The sequence below is a fragment of the Lutra lutra genome, chromosome 7, assembly GCF_902655055.1.
Source record: "Lutra lutra chromosome 7, mLutLut1.2, whole genome shotgun sequence".
In the NCBI taxonomy this organism is placed as follows: Eukaryota; Metazoa; Chordata; class Mammalia; order Carnivora; family Mustelidae; genus Lutra; species Lutra lutra.
The window spans coordinates 38,405,281-38,422,088 of NC_062284.1; the positions used below are offsets into that span (position 1 = coordinate 38,405,281).

General features: G+C 36.5%; 1 protein-coding gene and 1 non-coding gene across 12 annotated transcripts in view; one reads left to right on the forward strand and one right to left on the reverse strand.

Annotated features, from left to right (window-relative positions):
- The window catches only part of TCF12 (transcription factor 12), a 390,676-nt gene that overhangs the window by 148,143 nt on the left and 225,725 nt on the right, over nt 1–16,808 (forward strand). The gene's annotated exons all lie outside the window — the stretch shown is intronic.
- LOC125105785 (U6 spliceosomal RNA) lies at nt 4,253–4,358 on the reverse strand. Its single transcript, XR_007129047.1, has one exon. It is a non-coding gene; the product is annotated as a U6 spliceosomal RNA (small nuclear RNA).

Consider the following 16,808-nt stretch of genomic DNA (forward strand, 5'->3'; position numbering starts at 1 on the left):
TAGTAGGTTATTGGAGTAGCACAAAAGTATTACAAAAGTATACTTAATTTCCTCCCCTTCTGTTTTGTGTGGATCATGAAGGAAAACAAATATTTCTGAAAATTTTATAAACAGAACTTTAGCTTCAGTTGAGAAATACCTTCCTCTTAAATATTGAGTGTAAAACACATATTTTTAAAACATGAATTTTTCTACATTTGACTTGCATTAAATTTTCAAAAATAACTTTGCATTTACCTTCTCACCCTTTAATTTTAGTTTGTTTCCTGGGTGTAATTGGAAGGACTTACCAACTTTAAGCCACTATTTATGTTCTTTCAGTAAAGTTGTAACCATGGTGAAAGACCAAATCTTCTTTCCTGTTTTTGAAAAAAGGCATGCATTTACTGTCATTTGTGTAGTTTTTCAGTATATCATTTTGGTTTCTACTAACTTAGCATTGTTAGTGAACATAATTTGCTGCTATTTCACTTACTTATATACTGTTTCTCACCTGGGAACCTACAAATTTATAGTTATATGTGCACAGAACCATGTGTGCTCATAATGTGATAAAAGTCACCTTTAATCTGATACTGATTTAAAATAGTATTTTGCCCTTCACAGTATAAATAGCCTTCATGCATTAAATCTTTAGAAATGTCTGAAAGAATCAATCATCTGAACAGTCATTCCTTAGGCTCTTTGTATAGCTCTTCAAAGCATAATTGTTTTAAATACATGATAGCACTGTGATGTTTGCAGTGGTAATGATTAATTATTTTATTTCAAATTGCCAGGCCCAAAGTTGAGAGAAAGGGATATTCATTGTAGGAATAGATAATATTTGAAAGGTAATGGAAAGATAGAGCTTGGTTTTGCACTTAAAAAAATTTTTTTTTTTAATGACAAAACTCTTTCAGGTGTTTGCCTTCATTTGCTTCAAGAAAGACTATCAAATCACCATGTTTCTGGGCACCTGGGTGGCTCATTTGGCTGTCTTTGGCTCAGGTCATGATCCTGGAGTCCCAGGTTAGAGTCCCACATAGGGCTTTCCTGCTCAGCGGGGAGTCTGCTTCTTCCTCTGCCCTTCATCCCACTCTCTCTCACTCACTCTATCAAATAAATAAATACAGTCTTTAAAAAAAAATCACCATGCTGCTTTGTATCAAATCGCCATGTCATCCTTGCCACATGGTATGGACTTCTGTTTGAACTTCAAATGAATACCTCTGAATGTCAGCATCTTTATCTTTCTTATAGTCTCTAATAGTGGGGGCCAATTGCTATGGATACCCACTACTATTTTAAAAGCTGTAGTTTGACTATGGTACTGTTCCATTTTTTAAAAATTTAATCTTCTGTCTCTCTTCATTTCAAGTTGTACTTCGTTAGTATTTAAGTATGGGTTTTTTTTAGGGGGAGGGGGCAGGCATCCAGAATAAGAGTATAACATTTTTAAAGCATGTAGTGGGGGGGGGCTCTTTTGGGATAGAATTTACATACAGTGAAATAAATGGATTTTGAGGGAGGGGAGAGGTAAGGGGAGAAGGAGAGAGAATCTTTTTTTTTTCTTCTTTTAAGATTTGTTTTATTTATTTTTTAGAGGGGGGGGGGTGTGAGCCAGGAGAGGGGTAAAGGGAGAGGGAGAAAGAGAATCCCAAGCAGACTCCCCAATGAGCATTGAGCTCAACTCAGGGCCCAAGGACCCCAAGATCATGATCTGAGCCAAAATCAACAGTCTGAATCCCAATCGACTGAACCACACAGGTGCCCCGGGAGAGATGAGATCTTAAGCAGGCTCCATGCCCAGTGTGGAGCCCAGTCTAGGGGTCGATCTCACAACCCTGAGATCATGACCTGAGCCGAAATCTAGAGTCCAGTGCTTAACCAGCTGAGCCACTCAGGTGCCCTAAATGGATCTTAAATGTATAGTTCAGTGAGCTTGATAAATGTATACACACCCGTATAATCAATACCTCAGTCGAGATGAAAACATTACTCTCATGCCATGTTATGAATACAGTGGAGTGCTTCCAGAATTGAACACTTCTTTTTCAAGCTGCTGGGAATGTTGGTGGACAACTCTGACCAAAAAGAGTTTAAGAGTTGCCTTCTGCTGAAGGGAGCTATCTTGATCTTGTCACACCTACTGGGTATATCCAGTGACTTGACAATGCAGTGGTAGGGTAGGGGGAGAGGTATAAAGATCTTGGTCCACTTGGGCCAAGTGTAATTGTAATTTGTAATTTGGGACAGTTTCTAAAGGCCTGTCCCAGGTTGGGAACTCCCCATGTGATGGCCTAAGGCATTTGTGGCTATCACATCACAATTCGACTTCTTCGTGTACCCGCTTGTGCTTCCTTCAACTTGTCACAGGTATTGCCCATGAGAGCACTTCCCAGTGGACTTTTGAACACAAATAATCCATCTAAGAGTCTGTTTCCCAGGAAACCTAACCCGTAGCACCTCAGAAAGTTCTCTTATGGCCCCTTAGAAGCACTCCGTCACTTAACAAACAATGATCATTCTTATTTTATTACCATAGTTTAGCCACTTCTAGAATATTACGTAAATGGAATCACAATAGTATGTTCTCTTCTGTGTCTGGCTTCTTTGCTAAAAAGACTCACCCAAGTTGTGTATAGCACTACGTTCTTATTGCTGAATAGCAGTATTCCATTGTGTTAGTAAATCATCATATATTTATCCATTTAGGTGTCTGCAGTCATTAGAAATATTTTAAAGTGTTTGGCTATTATGAATAGGCTGTTAGAAACAGTCTTGGGTAATTCAGTTTGCAAACTTAAATGTTTTTATTTCTCTGGGGTAAATATGAAGAGTGGAATCTCTCAGCTTATAGAAATATGTTTAACTTTCTAAAAAATTGCTAAAGAGTTTTTCCAAAGTGATTTCACTATTTTATACTCCCATCAGCAATGTATGAGAGTTCTAGTTGCTCTACATTCTTTCCAATACTTGAATTCTTATTGATATGTTATGCTTAGTTTTATCATGTTATTTAATTTTTTTGTGCCTTGGTTCTTGCCTTTCTCACTTCTTTTTGGTTAATCAAATATATTTTTGTATTCCAATTTAATGTCTTGAATGACTTTTTAGCTGTACCTCTTTTAGTTACTTTTAAGAGTTGCTCTAAGGATGAAAGTATACATTCATTACAGTCTACATGAACTTTATATTTACCATATCAAGATAAAATTAAGAATCTTGTAAAGAATTATTTCATTTGCCTCTTTTTATTCTTTGTCGTAAGACTATTTTAAAGTTTTCAAAACAGCTTCATAGTTTCTGCTTTCAATAATCCTGTACATTTTAAAGAAAATTGAGAAAAAATAGTCATTTAACCCTATGTAACTACCATTTCTGTTCTTTCCTTCTTGTGGATCCAGATCTTATCTGGTGTCATTTTTTCTTTTTCTTTTTTAAAAGATTTTATTTATTTATTTGACAGAGATCACAAGTAGGCAGAGAGGCAGGTGCGGGGGGAGGGGGGGAAGCAGGCTGCCTCTAGCAGAGAGCCCAGTTCAGGGCTCCATCCCAGGACCCTAAGATCATGATCTAAGCTGAAGGCAGAGGCTTACTTAACCCACTGAGCCACCCAGGCTCCCCTGGTGTCATTTTCTTCAGCATGAAGACTTTAGTATTTCTTGTACTTCAGATCTCTAAGCAGTTACTTCAGATGACTTTTTCTTTTCCTCTTAGAACTTTAATGATGTCATTTTATTGTCTCTTGCCTCCATTATTTTTGATGTGTGGTCACCCTTTATTTATGTCACTTTCCCCTTATGTAATTTGTCTTTCTTCCTTCTGGTTGAATTTAAGATTTCTTTGTGTTTAGCCATTTGATGATTGTGTGTATTATTGAGGTTTGCTTTGTATTTTTCCTGCTTAGAGATTACTGAGGTCATTGGATTTGCATACACTCAGTGATGTTTTTCACAGATTTGGAGACATTTTTGCAGTTTTTTCCCCCAGATGTATATTATGCATCATTTTCTCATCTACTTCTCATACTCTGATTACATTTATTTTAGACCATTTAATATTGTTTAACAAGTAGCTGAGGTGCTGTTTCTTTTCTCCAATATTTTTTTCTACTTCACATTGAATAATTTTTTATTGATTCCTATTCATTTTCATTTACAGTTTCTTCTTCTGGTTCCAGTTCATTTAGTTTATTCAATGAATTTTTATTTCAGTTAATACAATTTTAAATTCTAGAATTGCCATTTAGAATTTCTTCCTTTTTTTTTTTAATGTGTAGTGGTTCACAAATTTTCATGTCTTCCTTGTGTAGGGGTCATGATAATCTTATCTGTATCGTTCTGGTTTTAGTGTATGTGCTGTGAAATGAGCATTAGAATTTCCATTTTCAGATACATTTCCATTTTCTCTGCTGAGAGTGTCTTTGTCCATTCATTTTGACCATCTTTTTCTTAGTCTTTGAATATATAATAGCTGCTTTAAAATCCTTTCCTCCTTATTCAACATCTGTGATCTCGATGTATGGATTGTTTTTCCTGGGCTATAGGTCATATTTTTATTTCTCCATGCCTGTGTTAATTTTTTATTTTGTACTAGAAAATGTACGAGATGTGTTGTAGAAGTTTTGGTTTCTCTCTAGAGTTTTGTTTTTTGCTCTGGTAAGTAGTTACATTATTGGTCAATTATCTGGAGGCTTGGTTTTATGCTCTGTTAGAACAGGTTTGTAGAAAGCCCAAATTATTTACTAAGCATCCCTGATTAGTTTCCTCTGTGGTACCAGTAGATGAAATCTATGATTAGTTATTTTAGCCTTCTCGGAATTGCTCTCAGTGGGGTTTCTTCTATTGTCCCCTGTATTTATGTTGTTAGGTCAGCCAAGGATTTGAATGTAAATCTTTGGACCTTCCCCAACTGTGGCTTGACTTTATCCTTTCTGTGATTCCCCTCCTTACTTTCCAGCCACACTGGCATTTCCCGAATTCTGTTTTCTGGCTTCTGGCTTCTTAAACAAAGAAGATAGTAGCTTTCTGCTTGTTCAGCCATGATATGCCATACTGACTATGGGGTGTCTTCATTAGACAAACCTGATAGATTTGGATCTTAGTCAGTGAATCTGGTTTGTTTTTTCACTCTTCAGGTCTTTTCCAATTTCTGCCTTTTGCTCACTCTTCCTTGCATTCAAATAGTTTAAAAAATTTTGTCCATAGTTTATAATTGTTATTTTCAATTGAATACCTTAGAAAACTGGTCACTAGAATATTTTGTTTGATAAACTTTTTTTTATCCCGTAAGTATCCCTTGCACTACTTCCTAGTCTACTCGACTGCAGAAGCAACCACTGTCTTTATTGTTATTACCTGTGATTTTGTTGTTTTTAGATCAGCATATGAATGGAATCTGATTTCTATTATTAAGCATATGGTTACCAAGATTTATGCATGTTGTTGTGTGTACCCCTAGTCCATGTCTTTGTATTGCTGAACGGGATTGGTTTAAATGGATAAACTGTATGGATTTTTTATTATTTCTTTCCTTCCTTTCTTTCCTTCTCTCCCTCTGGCCACCCCCCCTCCCTTTCTTTCTAAAAGATTTTTATTTATTTATTTGAGAGAGCGACCACAAGCCAGAAGTGGGGGAGGGAGAAACAGACTCCCAGTTAAGCAGGGAGCACCACATGGGGCTCAGTTCCAGGACCCTGGAATCATAACTTGAGCTGAAGGTAGACACTTAACTGACTGAGCCACCCAGGTGCCCCTATTGCTTTTTTCTTTTTTTTTTTTTAAAGTGATGGTTATCTGGATTGTTTTCAGTTTTAGCTGTTATGAATGCTGTCCTTAATATGAGTGTAAAAGTTTTCTTGTGACTGTATGTTTTTCCTCACTGCGTCTTGGGAAAATACCTAGGGATAGATTGTTGTGTCATAGGGTATGTATATTTTAATCTTTGAAGAAACTGCCAATTTTCTAAAGTGTAAGATTTGGTGTACAGATCTTATTTTTATGTCAAGATTATATTCTGTTATTTAATGGAAGTCATTGTTAGTGTGTGTTTTTCATTGCTGATAAATACTTTTGATAAACACTATTTTTAAACTAAAAATACTCTGAGGTAAAGATTTCAAAAGTGGTATGATTTATTTACATAGGCAGAGACCAAGTTTTTCAGCTAGTTTTAACAGCCCCCAAGGTGTTTGCTATGGTAGGTTTTTGATCTAATTATTCATCTTTTAAGTTGTAGATATTTTCAAATGACTTAAGTTCAATTATTTTTTATGGGTTAAGCTTTAATTATGGGAGTTCAAAATTTAGAAATCCATACATGGTGCTGATTTTTGCTTATATGGTACTACAATAAATATACATGCTTGTGGAGAACACAAGTCAGGGGCTCAGCTAAGAGTCTTCTTAATGTGGTTGCTTTTGTGTCTTGGTCATCAATTATGTCCTTTTTGAAGGCTCCCTTGCAAACTCTTACTGTTAAGTGAGACTGGAGAGAATCAGTATAAGTGATAAGTAAAAAGCTATACCTGCCACTAGAAAACCTGCCCTTATATTAACTTCCAGTGTTATTTTGTGTATAAAAACTTTTTTTTAAATTAAACTTGTATGTATTCAGCACTATAGGTGATACAGTATAAGAACTGAATGTACTCCTTTTTTTTTTTTTAAAGATTTTATTTATTTGACAGACAGAGATCACAAGTAGACAGAGAGGCAGGAGGGGTGGGGGGGGCGGAGAGGAACAGGCTCCCCGCTGAGCAGAGAGCCTGATGCAGAACTTGATTCCAGGACCCTGAGATCGTGACCTGAGCTGAAGGCAGAGGCTTAACCCACTGAGCCACCCAGGCACCCCAGAACTGAATGTACTCTTAAATTTATTGGAGGCTGCTTGTTAAATGGTGTTCACTTTTAACAGTTAAAACTTTTGTGGTGTGTGACATAGATTTTTTTAAGTTTAGTAAAAGTATTGAAGAGGACTGAGTGAAGATTAATGAGGTTGGGCAAGTTGTACAGCAGAGGTGAAATTGAAAGTGAGCATTGAACCAATAAGACTTAAGTATAGAAGAGATAGAAGTGCCAAGAGGAATAATAAGTGATACTATGTATTATAAATATGCCTGATGGTTACAGTTGAGAGTTTGAATGGTAAGCCACTGAATGACAGGTGCTTGAAGGTGGGGTTACTGTGTCTTGTGCATTTCTGTATCATCAGTGCCTAGAATCCTCCCTAAACCATGAGTGTGTATGCCATAATAAGAAATTAGTAAGTTTTTTGACTCCTAGGATTAGAAGGGAAGAGGCCATTGTAACTGGGTTTTCAAAGGCTTTGAACTAGGAGGGACAAAACCCAGCACAACTGACAGTAAACATTCGTAGAACAGATGATTAAATATTCCATTTCAGATTGAAAAATTTGGGATTTATTTTCTTGGTAGTGGGGCACTGAAACTGCTTACTTTAAAAATCTGGGGTAATGTGTTTTAAAGGGTTGTTTTAGGAAGATTACTTGGACAGGATATTATAAGCTAGTGAAATGTTGTGTAATACTGTTTTAGGAAGCTTCAGAGAGACTCTAGGGTATCATGAAACCCCAGAATAAAAGGGAACAGAAAGGCTGCCTCAGGAGACATTCAGAAGGAATACTCAGTATAGGAATAGAGAGGGAGAAGAGAAGGGAGAATCAAAGATGATGCCAGTTTATAAGTCTGGTTGACCTGAACTATATAGCATTACCTGCAGTATTAGAAATATTAATAATTAGGGTCCAGAGGCATAGGAGGAAGAGATGAAGGGCATACAGAGAATTTGGTATTAAGATATATAATGGGGTATAGGTGATGGCAGGAAAACCAAGTGAGAGTTTCCAGCAAGAATTTGATGATTTAAGACCCAAAATACAGAACTGAGATTAAGGCTGGGAATGTGCATTGGAAACGTCATTTGGAGGAGACAGTCAAAATCATAAAACTGAGTTAGTTGTCCAAAGGGTAGAGCATAAAATGAGAAGAACATGGGATGAAGAGCAGGTATTTTTAGTTTTCACACGGAAGAAGAAGTGATAACTGTGCAAAAATAGAGGTCAAAAGGTTAATGTCAGCAAATCCCAGAGAGACATGGTGGTTAATAGGATTAAATGCCGTAGAGTAGAGGTAGGCAAAATATGATCCATGGTCTGTCACCTATTTTTTATAAATAAAGCTTTATTGGAACACAGCCACTCTTTATTTGTTTATATTTTATCCGCAGCTGCTTTTGTACTACATAATACGGTTGAATAGTTGTAAGGCGAGTATATCCACAAAGCCTAAAATACTAACTTTATGGCCATTCACAGAAGTTTGCTGACCTCTGATACAGAGATGTAAGAAACAAAGACCAACAGAGGACCTTTGTGTTTTATTTTAGGATAACCTTTGGTGTTTTGAAAAAGTTCAGTTTTACCTTATAAACAAATATTTGTTTGAGAGCTTTCTGTGTGCCTGGCATTTAGATTTGCTGCTGTGGTCTAGGAAGAGACTAGATAGCTGCAAGAGATTCATTAATGAGTGAGTGAATAAAATGTGAGGACTGCAAGTGGTCAATGTAAATTTTTGTTGAGTCTAGAGAGAAATGAGTCATAGTTTAAAGGATATATGAGGAAGAGATTTTTAAACATAAGGAAAAATATGAAGGAAAATTTTTATGGAGTTCTCAGGCTCGGAGTGTGTTGCCATTGCAGGAATTAATGGTCTAAGACTTGAACGCAGGGAGTACACAGGCCTCATTACAGGAAATGAATAGAATTGTTTGTGGAATTAAGTTAAGAATAGTAATTGCTCACACAGCTGTTTTTAAATAGCAAATTGTGTTAGGTAATCAGCAAAAATTCACTAAAATGTACTTGATAGTTATGCAGAAGCTGCTTTATTGGTACTGACTTATGATCCTAATGGGTACTATAAAAACAAACTAAAAACCTATGTATGCAGTTTTCACATTGGTATGCTACTGTATGTTTTTTGTTTAATGTAAGAGTACAATTGTAATGTTTTCATCTTCCTTTCCCCAACACCAAACCCAGATATAATTGTCTTGTTTGAAAGAGCAGCACCATGAACTTCATGAGTGCACAGAGCAATGAGGTGTGCTCTCATTGAAAGGAGTAGTATCTGTTTGATTGCTTCTCTGTCTTCCTCCGTAGACAAATGGAATGTTTAATTGTGTGGTTGGATTTAGGGATACTAATTTTTTTTTCTGTTTTTCTCTGTATTTTGTTGGATTGTACTTTGGTTCTTTCTTTTAGATATGACTGTTTCTAGGACTCCTTTTAATTTATTTGTTAGCTTTTGAGCAATGCTCTGCTTTTTTTGGTAGCTTCTCTAAGGATGTTAATACACATCATTAACTTCTCACAGTCTATTTAGAATTATATTGGTACCAGTTCACGTAAAATGCAGAAATCTTGTGACCTTACAAGTCTGTTTACCCATGCCCCTGTCTTCCTTTATGCTGTATTTTTCATTTCTATTATCTCTGTTTTAACTCCTATGAGAGTATGTTATGCAGGCGCTTCTTGGAGATATTGTGGGTTTATTTCTACCCACCACAATAAAGTGAATATTGCAATAAACTGAGTCAAATGATTTGCTTTTCCAGTGCATTGAAAAGTTAAATTTACACAGTGTACATAGTGTAGTCTGTTAAGTGTGCAATAGCATTATGTCTAAAAAAACAATGTACACACCTTAATTTAAAAATACTATACAGCTAAAAATGCTAACTATCATCCACTTTCAGCAGTTTGTCATCTTCTTGCTAGTAGAGGTTCTTGCTTTGATCTTAATGGCAGCAGACTGATCAGGGTGATGGTTGCTGAAGGTTAGGGCAGTTTCTGAAAATGACAGTAAAGTTTGCTATCAATTGCCACCTCCTTTCCCAAAGATTTCTTTGTAGCATCTGATGCTGTTCGATAGTACTTTACCCACAGTAAGACTTTAAAAATTAGAGTCAGTCTTTTTAGACCCTGCTGTTTTATCAAATAAGTTTTCTGTAATATTCTAAATCCTTTGTTGTCATTTCAGCAATCTTCACAACATCTTCACCAGGAGTAGATTCCATCTCATGAAACCACTTTCTTTGCTCATCCATAAGAAGTAGCTCCTCTTCTGTTAAAATTTTATCATGAGAGTACAGCAGTTCAGTCACATCTTCAGAATCCACTTCTCTAATTCTAGTTCTCTTGCTATTTCCACATCTGCAGTTAACCTCCTCCATTGAAGTCTTGAACTGGTCAGAGTCATTCATGAGGGTTAGAATCAACTTCTTTCAAACCCCTGTTCATATGGATATTTTTTACCTCTTCTCATTGAATCATGCATGTTCTTAATGACATCTAGAATGGTGAATCCTTTCTAGAAGGTTTTCCGTTTACTTTGCACAGATCCATCAGAATTGCTATCTATGGCAGCTCTAGCCTTACAAAATGTATTTTTTCAATAGTAAGACTTGAAAGTTGAAATTACTCATTGATCCATGGCTGCAGAATGGATGTGGTGGGTGAGCAGGCATGAAAACATTATTCTCATTGTGCATTTCCCTCAGAGCTCTTGGATGACCAGGTGCATCATTGTCAACGAGTGGTAATATTTTGAAAGGAATCCTTTTTTTTCTGAGCAGTAGGTCAGAACAGTGGGCTCAAAATATTCAGTAAACCATGTTGTAAGCAGATAGGCTGTCATCCAGCTTTGTCATTCCATTTGCAGAGCACAGGCAGAGTATATTTAGCATAATTCTTAAGGGCCCTAGGATTTTCATAATGGTAAATGACCGTTGGCTTCAACTGAAAGTCACGAGCTGCATTAGCCCCTAACAGGAGAGTCAGCCTATCCTAAGAAGCTTTGAAGACAGGCATTGACTTCTCCTCTCCATCTGTGAAAGTCCTAGATGGCATCTTTTTCCAAAATAAGGCTGTTTCATCTACATTGGAAATCTGTTGTTTACTATAGCTTTTTTTTTTTTTTTAAGCCAAGAGAGCCTTTTAATTAAAAGTTCTCAAACGTTTTTGTTGTTCAGAAATAAAAACATTAATTCATCTCTAAGACAAAGTATTTTCTGTGGCAACAAAAACACAAATTTTGTGTATCCACCATCCTCTTGCATTCTTTTTTTTAAAATTTTTTAAATTTAAATTCAGTTAATTAACATATAATGTATTATTGGTTTCAGAGGTAGAGGTCAGTGATTCTTCAGTCTTATATAATACCCAGTGCTATAACCACCTTTCTTAATTATATTAGTTGGATCTTCTGGATATTTGTTGCAGCTTCTGCATCAGTACTTGCTGCTTTACCTTACACTTTTATATTGTGAGGATGGCTTTCTTCCTTAAACCTTATGAACCAGTCTCTGCTACATTCAGATTTCTGCAGCCCCTTCGTCTTTCTCAGCCCTCAGAGGCCTGAAGAGAGTTAAGGCCTTGCTTTGAATTAGGCTTTGGCCTAAGGGAATGTTGTGATTGCTTTGGTCTTCTATCCAGACCACTAAATCTTTATATCAACAATAAGGGTGTTTTGCTTTCTCATCAGTCATGTATTCACTGGAAAAGTACTTGTAATTTCCTTCCAGAACTTTTCCTGAGTATTCACAGTTTGGCTAACTGTTTGGCAAAGATACCTAGCTTTGGACCTTTCTTGGATATTGACATGCCTTCCTCACTAAGCTTATTCATTTCTTGTTTTTTTTTTTGTTTGTTTGTTTTTTTTTTAAGATTTTATTTATTTATTTGACAGACAGAGATCACAAGTAGGCAGAGAGAAAGGAGGAAGCGGGCCCCCTGTCGAGCAGAGAGCCCTATGCGGGGCTTGATCCCAGGACCCTGGGATCATGACCTGAGCCAAAGGCAGAGGCTTTAACCCACTGAGCCACCCAGGCGCCCCAGCTTATTCATTTCTTGCTTTTGATGTAAAGTGAGATTCGCGCCACTCTTCTTTCACTCAAACACTTGCAGGCGATTGTAAGGTTATTAATTGGCCTAGTTTCAATATTGTTGTGTCTGAAGGAACAGGGAGGCCTGATGAGATGGAGAATGAGAAGAATGAGAGAGTTGGGGAGTGGTAGGTTTGTGGAGCACTTGGAATACCAAAACATTTATTAAGTTTACCATCATATATGGGTGCAGCGACTCTACAAAACAGTTAAAATAGTAACATCAAAGATCGCTGATCAAAGATCATCATAATAAATATAATAATAGTGTAAAGAGTTTGAAATATTGCAAGAATTACCAAAATATGACATAGAAACATGAAGTGAGCAAATGGTGTTGGAAAAATGGTGCAGATAGACTTGTTTAGTGTAAGGTTGGCACAAACCTTCAGTTTGTAATAAATACAGTATCTGTGAAGCACAACAGTATGCCTATAATTTTTTATATAAATGTTTTAACAAAGTTGAAAGGAAAATACAGTTTTTTTATATTTACTATTTCTGGTGCTCTTCTTTCCTTCCTCAGTTTCTACCTTTCTCTCTGATAACATTTGCTTCAACTCCAAAAACTTCTTTTAGTATTTATTGTACTGCAGTTTCTTTTCTTTTTTTTGAAAATGGATTTCATCTCCATTCTTGAGGGATATTTGTATTTTGGCTGATAACCCCCACACTCCCCTTTATTTATTTTTTTTAAGATTTTATTTATCTGAGAGAAAGAGAAAGAGAGAAAACACAAGTGGGTGAGGGGCAGAGGGAGAAACAGACTCCCAGCTGAGCAGGGAGCCTGATTTGGGGCTTCATCCCAGGACCCCAGGATCATGACCTGAGCCGAATCAGACGCTTAAACAACTGAGCCACCTGAGCTCTCCTCTACTCCCCTTACCTTAAAGATATGTTTCCATATGTATTGACATCCATAGTTTCTGGAGATAACTCTGCAGTAATTTGAATTGCAGTTTCTCTGTATGTAATACGTCTCTTTTACCACTTTCAACATTTTCTCTGTATTTTTGGTTGTCAGAAGTTTGTTATGTATCTAGGTATGGGGCTTTTCACATTTATCCTGTTTAAGCTCACTGAGTGCCTGTAATTGGTAAGTTTATGTCTCTTACCACATTTGTGGAATTTTTGGCCATTATTTCTTTAACATTTTTTTTTCCTATTCTCTGTTCTGTCACTATGCCTATGTTAGACTTTTTAACATCTTCCCTTAGGTTTCTAAGGGCCTGTTTATTTTTCTTTTAATTTTTTTTCTCTTTTTATCAAATTGAATTATTTCTATTGAGCGGTCATCATATTTATACTCACTCCTCTGTCATCACCATTCCTCCCTTAAACCCATCCTGGAAGTTTTTTTTTTTTTTTTTTTTAAGATTTTAGATATTTTAATTTTTATTTCTAAGGCTTACGTCTTGTCTTCTGTTTTCTTTATCTGTTAGATTTTTAGTCTTTTCTTGTATTATGAGCATATGTCCTTTACCTCATTAAGCATAGTTATAGTAACTGCTTTAATGTCCTTGTCTGAAAAATCTCAATGTCTGGGCCATCTGAGGTTGGTCTCCCTTGATTATCTTTTCCTTTGAGATTGGGTCACATTTCATTATCAAGGAATTTGGAATTGTATTATGGGTATCTGTGAATGTTATTTGTATGGAAATTTTGTTTACTTTCATGTTCCTCAAAAGAGTTTGGATTTCTTTGTTCTAGTGAGCCATTAATTGGATTTAGACTTAAAGTACAAACTCTTTGTTTGCCTGAGTTTGGCACCTACTCAAATCTCAACTTGATTTTTTTTAGCCTCAACTACATATTGCCTTGTCTTGCCCGGTGAAAATGTGCTTCAGGGCTCTGCCAAGACTGGCGTAGAGATATACCAAAATTTGGGACTCCTCTTTTCTACATCTCTTTTGGGATTCTGTCATTACTTTGTGATGACTATGGCTGTTCTGGCTCTGACCTCTTCAAGCTAGAAAGACATTTATTGGAACTTTCATTCCTGCATGCTGTGGCTACTGCTTATGTTCAGGATAAAAGCTTTGAGAACGGGAAGATCACTTATTTTGATTCTTAAAAACTGTTAAAAAGAGAAAGTCCCTCATTCTAGTCATTTCTTCCAAATATATGTTATCATCTAAATAAGCCTGTTTTTTTCACTCTCCAGAGCCTCTAAGTAGTTGTTTTATGTTTGTATTTTTCCCAGAATTTATAGAAGCTATCTGTGGGAGCTTACAAGATTGTTTTGGAAGCTGAGCCTACTAGGTCACTTTAGAGGTTTCCTCCAACATATTTGCCATCTGCTTTAAAAAATAATGCTTTGTTGATAGGGCGCCTGGGTGGCTCAGTGGTTAAAGCCTCTGCCTTCAGCTCGGGTCATGATCCTGGGGTCTTGGGATCGAGCCCTGCATCGGGCTCTCTGCTTGTCAGGGAGCCTGCTTCCTCCTCTCTCTCTGTCTGCCTGCCTCTCTGCCTACTTGTGATCTCTATCTGTCAAATGAATAAATAAAATCTTTAAAAAAAAATAAATAAAAAATAAAAATAAAAAATAATGCTTTGTTGAAAAAATAAGTATTATTTTACTAATTCTTCATTTACTTAGATTGCTAGACATAACTTTTTTATTTTGGGTATCTTCTTTTTATTTTATTTATTTATTTATTTATTTTTAATTTAAAGATTATTTATTTATTTATTTGACAGAGGTCACAAATAGGCAGAGAGGCAGGCAGAGAGAGAGGAGGAAGCAGGCTCCCTGCGGAGCAGAGAGCCCAATGTGGGGCTCCATCCCAGGACCCTGAGATCATGACCTGAGCCGAAGGCAGAGGCTTTAACCCACTGAGCCACCCAGATGCCCCAGGGTATCTTCTTTTTAATCCATCCATAGTTACTGAATTCTTATGACAGTTACACGAATGCCCTAATTTTTTATGTTCTTAGTCATTCAGTAAACATTTGAAAGCAGAATATACTTCTCCTAAGTACCAAAACAACATAGACATGAACAAGGTATGCTCCCTATTAATAAGTTTTATTGTTAGAATGTAAATGAAAACAACTAACAGTGTTTAAGGCAGAGTAAGTGCATATAAACTTCTCAAGAAGTGCGATTAATTTAGACTTACTTGATGGAGAACACTGCTCAGAGGAGGAAGCATTTGATCTTCAGTTGAATCAAAATTAGAAATTTAGTAGGTTAGGAGTTAGAGGAAGGGGAGGGGATATCCTGTGGTAGGGAACAGTAGAATATGAATTTGATATGTTTGGGGAGTGATTAATACCCTGATGAGATTAGGGGCACTGAGTTTTTGAAGGGATATAATACATACTGAAGCTGAAAGGGTAGATCAAGGCCACCTTGAAGAATGCCATACTCAGGAGTGTGAATGTTATTCCTAAAGCAGCAAAGGATCACATTTTTTTTTTTTTTTAATTTGTCAGAGAGAGAGAGGGAGAGAGAGCGAGCACAGGCAGACAGAGTGGCAGGCAGAGGGAGAGGGAGAAGCAGGCTCCCTGCCGAGCAAGGAGCCCGATGTGGGACTCGATCCCAGGACGCTGGGATCATGACCTGAGCCGAAGGCAGCTGCTTAACCAACTGAGCCACCCAGGCGTCCCCAAAGGATCACATTTGTGGAATGAATGGATGTGATTCAGTTTGTGTTTATGGTAAGATAAGTGGGCGGTCAATGTTAACTGTGGATTGAAATGGAAACATAAAAGACACGAACAAGCAATACACAATATCTGGACCACGGCACTGTATATACATGAAGAGAACAAGTGGATAGTTAGTTGAAATACTGATGAGGTAGAAATTAATGTGAAGAGTGACTGGTTAAGGAAATACAAAAAAGAAGGGTGTGAATCAAGAGATTCATTACGTTTCTGACCACATTTGTAAATATCCCAACATCATGCTGAGTGTATGAATCTTTTTGGAACATATTTAATTATTTAAAATTCCTTTTCTATTTAATTATTTAAAATTCCTTTTCTAGCGCTGTAGTATAGAGTGTACTATAATGAATACAAAGTTATTTATCTTAGAACATGTGTTCAGGTCATTTCACTGTTAATGGTATATAAGGTCAGTGTTGGTTTAGCTACCAAGCCTAGTCAGGATTTCAGTTTCTTTAAAAGTTAATTTTTGCTGTTTGGGAGTAGTTGTCTAGCTTATAGAGTCATTTGCAATCTCACCTCTCACTGCTCCTCACAGAATTTCAAAAAAAGTATGGTTATTTAGAAAATTGGTTTTGATTATTATTTTAAAAAGGAATGATAAGCTAACAAATAGGGAACCAGTTTCAGCCTCACTTTTATTAAACTGATCTTATTTCCATTTTATACATTCATTTTTCCATATGCATTTATTAGTACCTATTTGTGTCATTCACTCTTCTAGGTAACAAATACTTAACAGTGAACAAAATAGATTACATCCTTATTCTCATGGATTTTTCAATCTGTTGGGAAAAGGGCAGATAATAAACACCTCCACTGTAAGATGACATTTCAACAGAAACCTAAAGGAAATTAAGGGGAAGACCATTCAATATATCTGGGTGAGGAGCATTTTATGAAGAGGAAAGAGCAAGTGGAAAGGCCCCAGGAAAGGGGCCTGTTTGGTGTATTTGAGCAAAAGCAGGGGGCCATATTGTTGAAATAGATTGATCCAAGAGAAGGAGTAGTAGGAGATAAAGTTGGTGGCAGGCAGAACCTGTAAAACATTGTAGACCTATTTAATTCTGAGTGAGATGGGAAACCTATGGTAGATTTTGAGCATAAGATGGACATGATTGTTTCTAAAAAGTCGTTCTAGTTGGTATGTAAAGAATATGGACTAGAAGGGCTAGAAGAAGGGGA